The sequence below is a fragment of the Thermobia domestica genome, chromosome 13, assembly GCF_964235325.1.
Source record: "Thermobia domestica chromosome 13, izTheDome1.hap1.1, whole genome shotgun sequence".
NCBI lineage: Eukaryota > Metazoa > Arthropoda > Insecta > Zygentoma > Lepismatidae > Thermobia > Thermobia domestica.
The window spans coordinates 4,422,472-4,440,034 of NC_137466.1; the positions used below are offsets into that span (position 1 = coordinate 4,422,472).

General features: G+C 34.2%; 1 protein-coding gene across 1 annotated transcript in view; it reads right to left on the reverse strand.

Moving 5' to 3' along the window:
* Window positions 1-17,563, reverse strand: part of LOC145669094 (uncharacterized) — a 79,389-nt gene that overhangs the window by 383 nt on the left and 61,443 nt on the right. The gene's annotated exons all lie outside the window — the stretch shown is intronic.

Here is a 17,563-nt window from a genome sequence, read left to right on the forward strand (position 1 = left end):
CTTTATAGGGTTTGCATAAAATGGAAATAATTTAGTAGTAGATCTATTTAGTTAGGATACGAAATATTTATATACCACGAAATGTTTGAATGAACAAGATATATGAAATTAATCACGTAAAAATAGTCATAAAATATATTGGAATGAAATATGTCAGTTCCACAGAAAAATTTTATAGGCTGTGAAATGAAAAGTTAATGAAAATATGATCAGACTTCAGAAATTACACCAAAATGCATAAAATAATAAAAGCGGTTTAAAGTAGATATTACAACATTAAGATGTTTAAAACTATATACACTTTGTTACTTGTACCTATTAAAAACATTGAAGAAACAGAAGGCGAAAAATGTTTGTCTCATATGAAAACACTGAGTTTGTAATTTATGAGTCATTAGTGTGCTTAGATTGCTACGTATTTATAAAATTAATATAGATAATAGTAACAAATAATATTAGTTCTAATCGTATGATAAATTTTTGAGGTATTAAATATATTTTTAATAATTTTCCCTTATCTAGTATTTTGTTTGAAAACCTAAGCCAATTGTAGTTAAAAAATTCCCAACAATATATGTCCACTTGTATCGGATCATTTTGATACATGGCTTCTACAGTTACATTTATGCTTTAACGTACACATTGAACGCTAAGATCCTGTGTTAACTGCGTATCGAAAATATTAAATAGTTTGTTTACTTAATCTATATTTGATCATTTTATAGATTATTTAGATCAAAATGTGCAATTCGCTATGGAATTTCCAGAATTCGAATGATCAGCCATAGAATTAAAATGTAATCAAATGATACATTTAACAAATGTATATAAGACAATAATTATGAATTGTACCATTGTTATCCTTTGGAATATCAGTGTATAATCTTGTTATTTTAATGGAAGCTAAACTCTAACGAAAAATATATGTAAGGAGGAGAAAACGAAAGTTGTTTATATACAAATGTTAGAAGGTAAAGTTTTAATGTTATACAATTACTGTCAAAAAAATAATTGATGTCTTTAAGACTTCAAAATGGGTATTTCGTTATAAAAGTAAATAATATAAATGCATATTTTATTTTACGTATTTTTATATCATAATTACTGGCTAATCCACAGGTCTTTCTTTTCGATTACAATAGTCAATAGTTTATAAATAATTGCTCTTAAACCTTATACATACGAGTATCATATGCGAGTAAATAGTTGAGATTGTTTCTCAGATCTCCTAAAATCTTATACTGCTGCATTTATAATAATAACTTATGAGGTACTGAAATTGACTATGTGTTTATCTTCTAATCTATACACTAGAGAGCCTTACAGAATTTTATGTCGCTACCACTTATGCATGCAAGAAAGATAATAGGACATAAAAGGGTTGTACACTATAATTTAATATCTGATATTCACCTATATACTAGACACAAATTATCGAGGATACCTACTACATTTTTAAAATTGTTTTATTATTTTTCACTACTTCAATAGTAAATAATAACACGGACCGTTTCCATGCTTTCAACCTACCTCCGCGACTTCTAAATATAACAAATGAAGCTAAGTATAACAAATAAATCTTTGGATACATATTTCCAAGCCAATCGCGAGTGGATAATACCAACAGCACTGGATCAAAAATGTCAATTTTCTCTCGATATTCATAAAACAACTTCTACAGGAGATGACATTAGATATTTTTAACATGGTGTAGGCACTAAAGTTGAACTCATTGGCAAATACGTGAAACATCATGAACATGAAAAACTGTATTATATTTTCTCTAGTGATTTATGTCTTTTTACGGTTAACTGTCTAATGCGCTGCAAGTGTCGATAAGTGAATGAAATAAATTTTTTATAGCTAGCTACTCTTTATCTATGTATGTCCCAAAAGCAAAGCATATCGCTTATTAATTTGTTACAAATTTGCTAAATTCCTAAAACCTACCGCTCTCGGTATAACAAATAACCCCTTTCGCACCCTCCTAGACGGTGATCACAAAACCAGACACTACCCTCACTCCAAAAAGCACAATCGTACAATTTCCATCCTATCTCTACCATCGCGTGTCCATTACGGACGAATAATTTAAATGACATCAGCAAGATTGCCAACCACTTGGTAGGTCTCCTTGTATCGGCTATGTCACAGAGGATACCATTAGGTACTCTCATGAATGGTAAACAAAGAAATGGAAAATTGGAGAAATGATAAAAGTTGAGGGAGAGAAAATAACAAATAGTAAATGCTTTAGTGGAAATGACAATAATAAGAAAAGTTAACAGTTTAAATATAATAGTATATAAGAAAGAAAGAGCAAGGTTCCAGCCTATGCTATTAAAAATGAAATATATAAACGAAGAACAATATAGTAGAAACAGTACTGTCATACCCAAACAAGTGACCAACCAACAAATACATTATATGTTTACGAAAGCCATACACCCGAAACTCATGATTTATTCACTAGGTACATAATACTTAATGGCCGACTTGAGTATACTAATTTACGCGTTGAAGAAAAACTTATTAACGTTGGACTGAACATTATTTTTTTCCAATGATATTATATACTCACTCTCCCTCCCATTAGTCGTTAAGCAAATATATATAGGTCTAATTATATTCAAGATTGTAAATACTACTTATTCACATTTTACAGTTTTAAATATTATTTCATCCATTTGTTCGGACAAGCCTTACGGGAAGTATTTCAGGCTGAAATTGATTTAGAGAGAAACACATGGTCTGTATATCAGAAACACCTCATAGTAATTTTGTTAATAGAAGGTATGAGTGGGGAATAATTAAAATAGTAGGTTATTAATTTGCGTACATCAACACGACTTGGAAGATGTGTCTGCATCTCGTAAAGTATTCATCTCCGCCTAGTGATATTTCTCTTTCAATGTTACTAACGAGAGGATTAACAAGAACGACGCATTCTTTTTTTTCATTGCAAACATTATTAGATTACATGGATTAGAAGTTAGAGTAAAAAATACAGTATATCCTGTGATTCAACATAATTAATTTCTTGCACACCCAGAAAACATTCCGTTGTGCATGTTATGTGAAAATCGTCGTTTTGTTTGATAACTTGCTTTTATACGTATTTTGAATGCTATAACAAAAGATCACGAACATATTGGGCTATTCAAAGTACCAAAACTTAACTTTCACGATGACTAATATATCGATTTGATCAACTACCAAGAAAACGACATTACTTCTTCTCCAATACTACACCGCTCGAACGTTCATAATATTATAAGTGTCGTAATGAACTGTCCACAAAAAATCTTGAATTTGAATCATATCCTTGCCACACTCAAGCAGTAGAGTGTTGTGTGAAATAAGTGACGGAAGTTTTTATATCTGTTTTTGGCTTAAATAGAAGAGATGGCTTCATTAAAGCAAGAGTCGATTCAATAATATCAATGGATTAGTTCGAAAAGAAAAAAAGAAAGACTTCAGGCAATAGGATTGTAAAAGAATTGCTGCTTGAGCACCAATGCATTGTGGTCAGTTTTAAAACATTTATGTAAAATTCTACATATTACGTATTAAAAGAGTAGTTATTAATGAAATGTATCTTATATTTAGTTTTCTTACCGCATCTCCTATCTACTTCCTAAAATTTAAAAAACAGATTTTGCTAAATACATTAATGTGTGTTAAAACATGGATTTAAATTTAAAAAAAATACAAAAGTAAATATTTTCTTTGTCTGAATAAAGCAAAACATTCCAGTCAATTCTATTCAAAATTCAATAATTTAATTTTTATAGGAAATTTGACATTGTTAACTACCGGTAAATTTCTATATATTTACATCTCTAACAACGATGAAAACTCATATTTTTTTTAAACAAAAGATTCCATTCATTAATAAAGCCGTAAGAAAGAAAGAGAAAAATGTTTTGGGTCAAATTGACCCGTCCGTGCTTCTAGTGCTATGTGTTAAAATACGCATTTAAACTAGAAGAAACAAAGAAAATAAATATTTTCTTTATTTCGAGGACGCAAGATCGAATTCTGTGAAAAAATGAAAATATTTTTGGTCATATAGAAATATATATAGAAATAAGAACATAGTATGCAGTAGTTTCACCCTGCAAATTCAAAAGTACGCTAATAATAATAATAATAATAATAATAATAATAATAATAATAATAATAATAATAATAATAATAATAATAATAATAATAATAATAATAATAATAACCTACATTATAAAATTGAAAGTGACTATGACTTATAGTCTCTTGAACTACTCGACCGATTTCGATCAAACATTCAACATTGATAATGTTCGGGCCTGGAAGTAGTTTTATTTATTCGTTTGGATGGTGTTAGTTACGGGAGACGAAAGATGGAAAAATATAAAAACTAAAGAAAACTTAATAAGTCTTGAATCAGACGACCAATCTGGTTGAAATTTTCAACATAGATTACGTTTGTGCATGGAATGCTTTTAATCATTTTACTTTGATGTTGGAATGAACGGAAGGGGAAGACGGGGAGATATACAAAAATCAATGTGAATAAAAATAAAAGTGGCTATGTGAATAAGTTAATAAGTGTTGAACCACCGGACAGATCTGCATCAAATTTTCAACATTGATGAAGTTCGAGCCTGGAGTGGTTTTCATCACATCACTTTGACGGCAAAACTTATTGGAGTGGAGGAGAGGGGAAAGATATATATAAAAAATAAAACTTAATAACTCAAACCACGGGACCTATCTCGATCAAATTTTTAACATAGATGAGGTTCGGGTCTGATATGGTTTTTGATTCACTTTGACGCTAGAACTTAGAGAAGGGGAATGGGAAAGGAAGATATATAAACATAAATAAAATTTAATAAGTCTTGAACCACCGTACCAATCCCGATAAAATTTTCAACCTAGCTGAAGGTCGAACCCGAGATGATTTTTCTCATATCATTTTGATGGTGTAACTAAAGGAAGGGGGAAGGATAGCAATATTTAAAAGAGAACGAAAAATGAACGATATTAGTATCCAATCTATAATTTTTGGTGTCGCTGAAATGAACAGTGACACATCTGATGCCGTTTAAATCCAAATTCAGCCCGCAACATGGGGGAGGGGGAGACATATAAAAATGATCCAAATAACCAATATCATTGTCGAATTTATAGTTTTCCGGGTAGCTGAGATGAACAATGACACTGAAGATGCCGTGCTTCGCAACATGGCAAGGGGAGGGGATATTTAAAACTCATCGAAAATGGTCGATATCAAAGAGCGCTTTAGTAATAGTAAAAAGTCACTGAATAACGGAGCATATTATTATTTTTTCTTAACTTACCCCAGCAAGGCAGCCAATTGATGCTAATAATAATAATAATAATAATAATAATAATAATAATAATAATAATAATAATAATAATAATAATAATAATATATTATTATTATTATTATTATTATTATTATTATTATTATTATTATTATTATTATTATTATTATTATTATTATTATTATTATTCGCGTACTTTTGCACTTGAACGGTGAAACTACTGCATGATATGTTTTTATTTCTGTATTTTTTCCTGGAATGGATGTTGTTTCCTTTATTAGTGGAAACTAATTTCTCTCTAAGTCGTCGAATAAATGAATTTCGTTGTGCACTTAGGTGCAAATAACCTTACAGGAAGAAGATTGATCGATCCAAGTATCAAGGTTAAAGTAAGTAATATGTGGCTTCTAGTTCCAGGAGGCATGATAGTGTTAGCTTACCGTTATACCCACTGTGTCGGCTCACGACCAATTTGGCACGCCATCCAGATCTTGGGACGTATTACCAGCCGACCGCCTCCAAAGTTCCCGGTGCAACATATGTTATTCCTTGATTTTCATTTTATCCCCCCACTAAACATTGCGTAGTGCTGTTTCTTGTTGCAAGCACTCTAGCCTATTTTCAGCGCTACACACCATTGTTGGATGCACGCACGTATCTTGATTTTTTGAAACGCACACGTCGAAACTTATATTCCCCGGAGAGGGACCGGCACTTTTTTGCCGGTTTTTAGAAGCGGTTTTGTAACAACTCACGTTCTTCTCTCACATCTCCGTTTTTTGTTGTTATTATTGTAATTTTTGTCATTATGTAATATAGTAAGCAGGTTTCAGGCTCCTTTTGTACTTAGTTATAAGTTGTTTATGTTTGGCTCACGCAGTTGAATTTCCAGTTTGTAGTTTCTGCAATGAAATAATAAAACTGATAGTGTAGCGGTAAGGTAAAGGAGTTATGATTAATAAAGCTATTCCCCATAGGTTCGAATCTTGTTCAAGCCAATGTTGCATTTCTTACAAAGTGATAGTGAAGAATCGATTTCTCATATTCGACATGCAATGCTTAAGAATGTGGAAGCAAACACCTTTATCAGACCATAGACTGAAAGTATTTGAGAACAAGATCCTGAGACGAATATTCGGACCTAAGAGGAACGGGAATGAGGTATGGCGGAAACTTCATAACAGGAAACTACATAATTTATATGGTTTACCCAACATTGTAAGGGTCGTCAAGTCTAGGAAGACTAGGTGGGAGGGTCATGTAGCTAGAATGGAAGAAAGTAGAAACGCTTTCAAAGTCTTGACTGGAAGACTAATTGAAAAAGATCAATTAGGAAGACCTAGGCGCAGATGGGAGGACAATATTAAGATGGATCTCGCAGAGATTGGAATACAAAGTAGAAACTGGTTGCATAGAAGTCAGTGGAGAGCTTTTGTGAACGCGGCATTGAACCCCCGAGGTCCATAGGCCATATAGTTAATTAGTTATAACAAGAATGAATGTTCAAAGTATCTAGCGCATTTAATTGCAAATAATTTATATGGTTGGACTATGAGTCAAAAATGAACTATAAACACTTTAAATGGATTAAACCTTACATAGATATAATGAACATTCCAGATGATTCTGAGGTAGGTTATATAGTAGAAGTTAATTTAAAATAACTGAAGTATCTACATAATAAACACTAAGATCTACCATTAGCTCCAGAAAACATGTTCCCACAAGGATGAGAACAATCATAATTATTAACCACACTTTATAACAAAGAAAACTACGTTATTCACTATAGAAATTTGAAACTGTATATATCATTTGCGATGACATTAAAGAAAGTTCACAGAGTATTAGAGTTGAATCAATTAGATTGGTTAAATAAATATATAGATTTGAATACTAATACGAAAACGAAAGCTAAGACTGATTTCGAGAAGGCCTTTACAAATTAATAAGTAATTGCTTATTCGGGAAGACAATAGAAAATATTAGAGAGAGACCATGTATTACCTTAGAATGTGATCCTACGAAGGTAGAAAAATTAATAGCAAAACCAAAGTTTGATTAGAGAAGAATATTTACTGAAGGTTTGTGTGCGATACGTATGAAGAAATAGAAACTAAATTCAATAAACCGATAAGACTTATATGTACGCTATTTTTCATTTTAATTGTGTGTGTTCGCTAATGCTGGTATACAGTCTAAAACTTCATTTCTTTTGTTACACAGCCATCTGTAAACTGATTTCTATGAAACAGAACTGTTTATCCAATCAAACGGATCAAAGGGAGCACTAGAATAAGATAACCCTCAAATGCATAACATGGGTCTCAGAGGAAGTGCATTAATTTGTCCATTTTTCAGATTTTCATGTTAAATGTCTCTGACATCTTTCAAGATATATTCAGGACTAGCGTCATACAAACAGTTTACTTAAATTGCCAGTAATAAGACATTTATTGATTGTTTTTCATTTATACCCCGTTATTACATAACATGGGTGTCAGAGGCCCGCTAAAGCTTTTATCCTAGTTTGTCTAGCATCATTCAAGGAAACATCGTGTTTTACTTTCTTAATTACATATTTTTCTGCTTTAGAGGTGAATGATATCTTAGAAGGGGAAGATCCTGTGGTTGTGGTGCACCGGTGTTACTGTCTGGAGAAGAGTACAGTAAGAATTTATCATGTTTTATATGTATTATTTTATGTCACTTTCAGTTCATGTATATTTGTGAGTCGATTTGAAACAATACGAAGGATAATATGGTTTGATAATAAAAGGACCGAGAACGAAAGAGTGAAAACAGATCGACTGGTTCCTTTGAGGTCGTTTCGACTCTTTTTCTTGAATTGGTGTAGAACAAAATACGTTCTGAGTGAATGCATGACTATTGAAGAACAGCTTACTCCTTGTAGAGGACGATGCCAATTCATTTAATACTGCTACATGCATAGTAAATCAGCCAAGTATGGATACCTGATACGATTTTGGTTTGATAAGAAAAATAGCTATGCATTAGACGGAATTATATACACGAGAGAGAAAGGCAAATAACCCCATAGCAAAAGATTTGGCCCAAAGAAACGTAGTTCTTGAGTTAGTAAAACACATCGAGAATTTAGGAAGAAATGTTTGAGAATTATTTTGTTGGAGCTATAAAATACAACAGTTGGAACTATAAAATACAAGAGTGAAGTTCTACCTATCATGAAAACAAACAAGGAAAGTCGTGATCAGTCGTCTTAATTCGACTTTTGTGACAATATGACAAGTGTAAGCTAACAATTGACTGCAAACGGCACAAATGCGTAGTTCCGCTCAGCACAACTCACAGAGACAAAAATAATATCCAGAGATTTAAAACAAACGGGAAATAATCATATATTACAATAACACGAAAGGAGCAGTGGATTGTCTGGACCAGATAACAAGTAACTACACCACAAAACGAAAACAAAAAATGGCCATATATTTTGTTTTTCAACATACTAGATGTAGCATGTGTAAATGCTTTCCTGATGTATGAGTCTCATTTGCATCTCTTTCCCAAGAATTCATCCAATAGAAAAATTTTCCTAAAAAAGCCGACAAAAAAATAATGTTACTCTACATGCAAGAAGGAAATAATAGTGCCCATATTCCGAAACCAGCAAGAACTGCACTGGAACTCTAAGGACTCAATTTCCTTGAGGACAGACTCGAACCACTTCCGGGAAAACGAAAGAGATGCTATAAGTGTCCAACAATTAGACAGAAAAGTAAAATGGTGTGTGTCGACTGCAAACGAACTGTATGTGGTGAACGCAGTTTAATTATGCGCAGTGAATACAAGCACTAATAGCTTAGCTTCAAAACGAACCATTTACTGGAGATATCACAATGAAAATTAAACAAGTTTTGTTGTATAAGTTAAGTGTAAAGGAACAGCAACACTTACCGCCGGTAGACTGTAATAAGTATGTTAACGCAAAAGTACTTTGTGTTATACTTATTAGAAAATTGTCAATTAAAATAGTTATATATAATACAGTTTGCAATATATATATATATATATAAAGAGAGAGAGAGAAATGCACGAAACCAAAAAATAGACATTTGACTTTTAGCTATGTTCAACTTTCTTCTAATTCTGAAATATAATAAAAATTATAGAATAAAAGGATATTTTTCGTTTATTTGAAATGCGGGCTTAAGATACCCATGTTATGCATTTGCGTAGGAAAAATTGGCCATACATTAGAGGGATTAACCTAATTAGGAGTTATAGGCACGATATATTTAGCTTTAATTGTAGAGCACTTTAACGTTGTATTCCTTCTGTGATAGTCAAAGCACTGTGGTGACGCGTATTGTACAAAATATAGGCAGTCATGGGTGGTGGAGATGATCTGGCGTATAACATACATTTACCCTCTACTTCTTGGACAATACGGAAGTTATAGTATAAATATTTAGAAAGCGACAAAATGTGGTGCTGGAATAAGATGGATAAATTGAAATGGATGGAGAGATTGCTCAAAAGAGATTGACGATGATGTTTTAAAACAGATAGGGGAGAAGATTACGCTTTTAGCTAGCAATCTTCATAGGAAAGCCATTACTGCATGCGATTTTATCCTTCATATGTCATTATAATGACAAATGGGAAAGAACCAAGGAGTAGGAAGACACAACTGGTCGACTAACTGAAAAGTAGACAAAAATAGTGGAGTTGAAAGATGAAGGTTAAGCTCGAGAAGCATGCAAGAAACATATCCAGTACACTGCTTTTTTAAAAATATTATTATTATCCAAACATAACTGTAAAATAATGAAATATGCAAAAAATCAGAATGAAATAATAATAATAATAATAATAATAATAATAATAATAATAATAATAATAAAAATAATAATAATAAAGCTTTTCTTTGGCATTCTATTTGCCGTGTGCTGGTTGACTACAAAGAGTACGCGGTGCTCAAATAGAGTGCACTTCAACAGATCGATGTAACCACGACTCAGTGAAACGCGATCTAGTGAAGGGAACCTATTCTTTTCTTATCGGCAATGTTGATTATTTCATTGAAATATGGTGTTTCAAATGCTAAGCCTACCTCCAGAAACAGAGTAAACATTTCGAAAACTAATTGGTGTTCTTTATGTTCCGAGCTTTCGTTATCCCGCAAATAGATATTAAGATACCATCGACACTCTGTATGTGTTTCATTTCTATACAACTGAATATGTTTGTGAAATTTATAAATGTTATCCATTCTTGAGTATTATTTTACATTGATGAGAATACACGTAAAGACATTGTAAATGCAGTTTTTAATATAAACCCTAATAAATATAATTATACAGCTTGAACTTGGTAACGTTCTACCGTTGAACTTCTACCATTAATTGGTTTTCTTATACGATATACCATAAAAGAATGTTTCTTGACATATATTAATGTCTGCAACGTATTAAAAAAAATACGTTTCTAGCTCTTGATACAAATTAACACCAATTTACGACATGAAAGAAATTACTTAAAATAGTAGTGCAAAGTGTGGTAGTAGCCAACCTTATACGGTAATTTGAAAGTAGTATTTTTGAAATCACTGTCACTAATAAAACAAGCTCCAATTTCTGATTTGTATATATATCGGGTGATTCCGTTAGTCCGTACCAGGCCTTTAAATCGAAAACGGTCCGAGATGTGTTCAAACTGAAAAACACGTATTCCATTAGTTGCAAAGGATAACATAGCGAAGTAAAAAGTTTCGTCGCAGGCTCCCTCGCAGGGTCTCAGACGGGGCCCAACTCAAAATTGTCAAATGGAAAGAGGGTTCAACTGGTACATCGCTTGAAAGCTCTTGTAAAAATAAAGAAGCTACAACAAGTCACGATTTTCTACGATCATCCTATGCAAAATGGCGGCAGGTCAAAATGTCATTAAAATTTGCATTGAAAACAATATGGCCAACCCTATAAATCTGAAGCAAGCAGCCAGACGGAAAACTGAAAAACAAGTGTTACACAATGTTCAAAGGACAACAGATCGAAGTAAAAAAATTGCCCCAAGATCCCCCGCAGGTTTCCAAACGGGGTCCAACTCAAATTTTCAAATGGAAAGAGGGGTCAAGTGGTATATCGCTTGAAAGCTCTTGTAAAAAGAAAGAAGCTAAAAGTCCCAATTCTCTACGACCACCCTATGCGAAATGGCGGTGGGTCAAAATGTCAGCAAAAGTTACATTGAAAACAATATGGTCACATATATAAATCTCAAACGGTCAGCCAGACGGAAGAACTGAAAAACAAGTGTCACATGAAGTTAAAAGAACAACAGATTGAAGTAAAAATTTTGCCCCAGGATACGCCGCAGGTTCCCAAACGGGGTCCAACTCCAAATTGTCAAATAGAAAGAGGGGTTTAGTGGAATCTCTTGAAAGCTCTTGTAAAAAGAAAGAAGCTAAAACAACTCCAGATTTTCTACGATCACCCTATGCGAAATGGCGGCGTGTCTAAATGTCATCAAAAGTTACATTGAAAACAATATGGCCACCCCTATAAATCTGAAGCGTCCAGCAAGACGGAAAAAACTGAAAAACAAGTTTGACATGAAGTTAAAAGGACAACAGATTGAAGTAAAAATTTTGCCCCAGGATACCCCGCAGGTTCCCAAACGGGGTCCAACTCTAAATTGTCAAATGGAAAGATGGGTCAAGTTGTATATCGATTGAAAGCTCTTGTAAAAAGAAAGAAGACACAACAAGTCCCGATTCTCTACGGTTACCCTATGCGAAATGGCGGCGGGTGAAAATTTCATCAAAAGTTACATTGAAAGCAATATGGCCACCCCTATAAATCTGAAACGGGCAGCCAGACTGAAAAACTGAAAAACAAGTGTATCAATATTTCAAAAGTACAAAATATCATTGTAACCAGTTCTAGCTATCCAGGCAGGGTCAACCTCCAAATTAGCAGTTGTTTGATTGTGCTGTAGGGAAGACCCTGAACATTTTGATGAGCTATATTTTCTTGGTAACATACGTTTGCCGGACACAATACTACAGAGACTGTCCAGTCCTCTTCCGTGACACTACTGAAAAATGTTGTCTTGTCTCGTCTCATAGTCAACACTGGTAACATACACAGTATGGAAATGGACACGTTAAGGTGGACAGGTAAGCATATTATATTGAAACGTCTAACGCTGTTCTAAGAATTAATTTACCATCGCATAACGTACAAAGGATATATCATACTTAGCTTGGAGACGGCTGCTGTTCGTTATGTAACAGATGTGCACTTCACACAGCACGTTTTACATCACGTTTTACCGAAATTGTCGTCCATGTACAGCAAGACAACTGTCCAGACGGCGATAATAATTATAGCCCACAGCTTGAAGCTCTGCCTCTCCTATGCTTCGAAATACGGTCATTATACGTTGGCTAATATCTTCTGGTGTAGTTGGTCTATTCGTGTAAACAAGCTCCTTGAGTCGACCCCAGAAATAATAGTCCATGCATGTAAGGTCTAGAGAGCGAGGACGGAAAGGAATATTGGACCCTCTTCCTAACCAACGGTGCGGAAATAAAGTATTTAATGCACCTCTGCATATACGAGCGGCATGTGCTGGACAACCATCCAATTGCATCTACATATTACGCCGCACATGAAATGGGATGTTTTCCAGCAGTTGCGGTAGATGTTCTGTCAAGAATTGATGGAACAGAGATGACGTTAGATTTCCATTAATAAACCAGGGCCCAATTACATGTGCTCCAATGTTACCACCCCACACATTAATGCACCAACGTCTTTTTCGGTCGATCTGTAGTGTCCAGTGCGGATTCTCCGCAGCCGAATAATGCACATTGTGTAAATTTACATGACTATCACTCGTAAATATTGCTTTGTCTGTCCATACCACGTACATACTGAGAAACGTTGGGTTTGTCCTCAATTTCTGATGGGCTCAATTACAAAACTGGATGCGCTTATCACGGTCGGCATGTGTTAGCACCTGGCACAAGTAGATATGATACGGGTGGCGTTTATGCTTCCACAGTATACAAAGTACACTTGTTTGACTAATTCCGCAACCCCGGGCAATATATCTTGAGGATGCATTGGGACGTACTTCTACAGCAGCCAAAACATCAATAAAACATCAGCCGACATCGTTGTCATCTACAATTGGAGATGGACAACTGTCATCTACAGTTGTCATCTACAACTGGATAACAACAGCTGAAGTTAAGTGTGGAAACATGAAATTCTGGCTAATAAATGCGTATTTCCAATACAGCTTAGAAACACGTGACTTCATAGACAAAATTCAAGAGATAATATGGCAGAGGAATAATACGGAAATATTAATCCTTGCCGATACAAATGCAAAATCAAACTTATGGGGTGCCCCGGAAACAGATGATAGAGGAGAAATAGTTGAAGATTTTGTAATGCAAAACGGACTTGTAATCTCAAACATAGGAAACAGACCAACTTTTGTAGGGAATAGAGGCAGCTCTCATATTGATGTGACATGCGGAACATTTGAAATAACAAGTAGGATTGAAAATTGGCAGATTGGAGATAAACTCACTCTCAGCGACCACGAAATAATACTATTTGATATGAAAATTGAAAAAACTTGAAAAGAACAAAACAAATTTAATATAGCTAAGACAAATTGGATTACTTTCAAAAACAAATCAAATCTACCCCAAATAAATGAAGATGAAAACTTAACCGAAATAATCAACGAAATTGAACAAGCAACAAAAAAGGTTTAAAAGAGGCTACTCCGGAAAGTGAAGAAAGAAAAGTATAATAATACTTTTGGACACCTAAACTACAAAGATTAAAAACACTTGCAACGTCAGCCCGGTAAAGTTATCGAGCAACTTACATACCCAATACTAAAGGAAAGAAGATTAGAAAAATATAGAAACGCAAAGAATAAATATAAGGAAGCAATATTAGAGGCTAAGAAAAGAAGTTGGGATCTGTACCTAAAGAAAAATATTGAAATAGATCCATGGGCTGTTCCATACAAACTTATAACACAAAAATAAACCCATTAGTATTAAATACAGTCAAGCAATTAGATGGATCATACACCTCAAACAGAGAAGAAACTCTAAAAGTTTTAGCGAACAAATTTTTTCCCAGATATGAAAACAATAACGACACAGAAAGAAACACAGTGCTAAGAAACAAAATGGGTGAACAACATACAGGAACTGTACCAGAATCGGACAAAGTCACTAACGAAGAAATAGAAAAGATCCTTAGAAAACTTAAAAACAAGAAATCTCCGGGTGTAGACGGCATCAAAAACGAAATACACAAGAAGACTAAAGATTTATGGGTCCCCTATCTAACGAAGCTTTTCAACCTACTAATAAAGAAACAAGAAATTCCAGAGCCGTGGAAAGCATCAACATTAATTATTCTCTCAAAGGCACCAGAAAGGGATCCATCCGAAGTAAACTCATATAGACCTATATGCTTATTAAAAAATATATCAAAAATTTTTGAAAGAGTAATAGAGAATTCAAAAATACAGAAACGTAACTGAAGACAAACTACAATTTGGATTCAGAGCAGGAAAATCAACAGAAGACGCCATAAATACTCTTCTAGATGCTATCAAAGAAAATATATACGAAAAGAGATATGTATTAGCGCTCTTCATTGACATCGAAGGAGCATTTGATAATTTATGGTTTCCATCCTTGATTGAAAATGTAAAAAAAACTGGAAATTCCAGAATACTTACTGAATTTGATAAGAAACTATCTAGAAAACAGAAAAATAATAATACCCAATGAAGAGGGCGACATAGTAATTAAAACAGAGAAAGGATGCCCGCAAGGATCAATATTAGGACCCGTACTATGGGACATAGAATTACAACCATGCTTGGAAAAAATAAACAAAAAGCAAGAATTCGATAAAATAGTGGCATTCGCCGATGACGTCGTAATAACAACATCAGGAAACAGCCGAAGGGAATTAGAAGAAAAAGTTAAAAAGATAACAGAAACACTTGAAGAATGGAGTATGGAGAGTAAATTACGGATATCGTCAAAGAAAACCAAATATCTAATTTTCGGCACAAAACTACAAAGAAATCCGACTATAAAATTAAATGGAGTAGGAGTAGAACGAGTGCAAAGCAAAATATACCTTGGCATAATGCTAGACGATAGACTAAAATTTGATGAACATTTGAAATATATAGTAAAAAGGGGAAACAGTGTAGCGAATAAATTGACCACTATTGCAAGAAACAGATACAGGTTACCATTAAAAGTACTAAGACTATACCAAGAAACTATTTTGTCAGCTACCATGGCGTACGCATCCAGCGTTTGGATTGATAGACTATTAAGAAATAAGACCTACAGAAATCAAATCAATAGACCAGAAAGAAACCTATTAATCAGAATGTCTGGAGCTTTTAACACTACTTCGCATAGCGCACTCTGTATAATCCTTGGTATCCAACCAATGAACTATGTGTTATTGCAAAGGGCAACTAATTACTGGTTAAGAAAAGAAGAGAAAAGGAAAATTAGAGAATTTTTTAACAGGGATCTAAAAGACGAGAAAGAAATTAATGACAACATAATACAACTATGGGATAAAGAATGGCAGGAATACAGTGGAGCGCAACGATTGCATAGAATCTTTCCTAGCATCGTCGACAGACTAAAAATAAATCACTTAAATCCAACATATGGATTGGTTCATTATCTATCAGGCCATGGACCATACGAACAACACCTCCACAGAATCAAGTTAAGACCCAGCCCAATGTGTGAATGCGGAGAAGAAGGAACTCCTGAGCACCATGTCATATGGTGTCCATTATTAGAAGAAAGTTTAGAACTAATAACTCAAATAAGAGAAAAACCGCTGAAAGAAATAATACAAGTAGAGGAAGACTGCAAAAAATGGAAAATTTGGCAAATGAATACTCCGAACTAAGACAAAAAACTTACAGAAGAAGAACAGAAGGATGAGTGCAAGTGGAAGAATGTGTGAAAAAGTCCTCGGACCGGAGAAAGGACTCCTGGAACCCAAGCACTGGATTACCGTGCTTTCGCCGAGGACCAGAATGCGTGAAGCACCTCCAGCCTCTCGGTTTGGAAAGGAACTCCGGTGCAAGAGTGAATGTTGCGTGAGTGCATGAGTAGAGGTGAAGCGAGGATAGTGTCTCAGAGATAAAACATAGAAAAACTCTCGCCAATAGGACGGCCCATCCCGGGCGTGCCGTCCGAAGGATAAAACGGACCAGGGCCTGCACTAAGTGCTCTGAGTAGGCCCTGGACCTCAAGCCAGCACAAATGGGTAGAAACTGGCATTGATACGCAACTGACAACACTAAAGCATCAAAGCAAAAGTAACAGGAAACGCTTATATAGAAGCATAAGAAAATTAAAAGTTTTTGAAAATGTGAAAATTTAGATAAAAGTAAGTGTAGTGTGTGTGTGTTTCATAGTGTAAATACTAGTTGGTGAAGGTTAGTGATTTCATCAAAAGCAGTCAGTGTTAATATCCGTAGTGAGTGTAGTGTAGTGTTGATGCAGGATAGTGAAAAGAGGTAAAATTAACAGGGGAAAAGCCGGTGTAAATAGTGCAAATGTGAAATAGAACACACAGGAGAGAAATGCAGGCAGAAACCAGAGAAACCAAACATACAGAGTGAAAACCTGAAGAAAAGAAGAAAGAAGAAGATGACCAATAGATAAACACCAAAACACAAAACATACGACATACAAAACAACACACACGTAACAAACTCAAACTCAATAAAACAAAAAACACACAAAATCTCACAAAACTAGAAATGAGAGTAGAGTTAAGCAAATATTAAGTTTAGTTATTTCTTTTTTTCTTTTTTTGTTTGTTTGATTCATCTTTTATTTTTTGTCCAATCCCTTGTTTTGATTTCACGTCCTTTTTTCCTTCCCTTTCCTTCTTCAAAATTATGAAATAAATAAACCCAAAAGAGAAATCATTCGCAATGATGATACTTCGCCGGTTTTGAATGCTCAAGGCACCGGCTGACAGTAACGCGGCTGAGCGAATGAAAAAAAAATGGAGCATGTTTGTGACCCCCATATTGAATAAGTACGCGCCCTGTTTGTTTAAGATGATTTGGTAACCGTCGAAGTACATTATTGGAAATTGGTTGTCGCTGTTGGAACCTTGTGTTATAAATTCGGGCTGCAGCTCTATAGT